The sequence below is a fragment of the Perkinsus marinus genome (genome assembly GCF_000006405.1).
Source record: "Perkinsus marinus ATCC 50983 genomic scaffold scf_1104296967708, whole genome shotgun sequence".
NCBI lineage: Eukaryota > Perkinsozoa > Perkinsida > Perkinsidae > Perkinsus > Perkinsus marinus.
The window spans coordinates 1-1059 of record NW_003203463.1 but is presented as its reverse complement, the minus strand read 5'-3'; the positions used below and the strand labels follow the sequence as shown (position 1 = coordinate 1059).

The 1059-nt window shown below is 51.7% G+C and overlaps 2 non-coding genes across 2 annotated transcripts; both read left to right on the top strand.

Moving 5' to 3' along the window:
* Positions 1-463: 463 nt before the first annotated feature.
* Positions 464-545, top strand: Pmar_PMAR025262. The gene has a single exon. It is a non-coding gene; the product is annotated as a tRNA-Ser (tRNA).
* A 151-nt stretch (positions 546-696) lies between these two features.
* Pmar_PMAR025261 lies at positions 697-778 on the top strand. Its single transcript has one exon. It is a non-coding gene; the product is annotated as a tRNA-Ser (tRNA).
* The last annotated feature ends 281 nt before the right edge of the window (positions 779-1059 follow it).

Sequence of the window (1059 nt, the reverse complement as noted above, 5' to 3'; positions counted from 1 at the left end):
ATTATCATCATATCCATCGCCTTTAAAGAACCACCGCCCGATGCGGGCACTCGCTGTGCATAACTAATTATGCTCCACCCGTGCCCCAGCTGGCACACCCGTTGAACTTGCCAATAACTCATCTCTCAAAATATCATTACAACACGTCATGTACGGATCCAAGATATTTATCGCCAGGAGCGGTAATACAAGAGGTACTGATGGTTACGTACGAAGAACCATAAGGAGAGGCGTGTCACCGTATTGTGCATTTAGGGTGAAGGAGACTCAGGCTCTCAAATTTCCCTTTCCCTGCCTAGGAGTGAGACTTAAATTTCGGAAGCTGGGGACACTCAGCGACAAAACAGAGGATACCCACATAGGATTTCTTGGATATATTACTCCAAAGCGTCACCAGTCACCAGTTGTGTGGAGCACCTCTCAAGCGGGTGGATTTGAGATCTCATATTGCAAAGTACAATTAGACACTTTGGCCGAGTGGTTAAGGCGGCGGCCTGCTAAGCCGTTGGGCTCTGCCCGCGGGAGTTCGAATCTCCCAGGTGTCGTTGCACTCAGCCGTTTTTGTCACAGGGATTCGTAGCAAACGGAGGTATTCTCGAGCTGCTTGGACTATCGCATTGTAGCGAACAGAAGGACATTAACGGTCAATCCTACATAGGTTTCATCGGAAGTGCTAGGATATTCAGCGTCGTCGCAGACAGCGTGTCCGAGTGGTTAAGGAGGTGGACTAGAAATCCACTGGGCTCTGCCCGCGCAGGTTCGAATCCTGCCGCTGTCGAGGGATTACTTTTGGAATCCTCCCGCAGGTATGAGCCGAACTCACCACTTGAAGACACCGCCGTCATGCCCGGATCACCATCGGAGCCATGGCGCGACGACAATTTCATCCACCGACGTGATTGTAGTTCGGGTTCGGGTTTCGGGTTCGGGTTTCGGGTTTCGGGTTTCGGGTTTCGGGTTTCGGGTTTCGGGTTTCGGGTTTCGGGTTTCGGGTTTCGGGTTTCGGGTTTCGGGTTTCGGGTTTCGGGTTTCGGGTTTCGGGTTTCGGGTTTCGGGTTT